Source organism: Nannospalax galili, unplaced genomic scaffold, assembly GCF_000622305.1.
Source record: "Nannospalax galili isolate Female #2095 unplaced genomic scaffold, S.galili_v1.0 scaffold278, whole genome shotgun sequence".
Taxonomy (NCBI): Eukaryota; Metazoa; Chordata; class Mammalia; order Rodentia; family Spalacidae; genus Nannospalax; species Nannospalax galili.
In genome coordinates, this window is record NW_008347536.1 from 15,088,121 (window position 1) to 15,088,579 (window position 459).

Here is a 459-nt window from a genome sequence, read left to right on the forward strand (position 1 = left end):
CGGATGGATATCTAAACGCATGGGAACCACCAAAACTAAACCAAGAAGAAATTAACAGCTTAAACAGACCTAAAACACAAAAAGAAATTGAAACAGTAATACAAAACCTCCCTTCTAAAAAAAGCCCAGGACCAGATGGATTTATAGCAGAATTCTATCAGACATTTAAAGAAGATCTACATCCAATACTACTTAATTTATTCAAAAAGATAGAAATGGAGGGAGAACTTCCAAATTCCTTCTATGAAGCCAGCATCACTGTAATACCAAAGCCAGGTAATGATAGAACCAAAAAAGAAAACTATACACCCCTATCCTTAATGAACATTGATGCAAAAATTCTCAACAAGACACTTGCAAACCACATACAGACACACAACAAAAAGATCATCCATCATGATCTGGGCCAACTGTACAGTCTTAAACACCCAAAAGGAAAGTATAACCACAGATTAATTG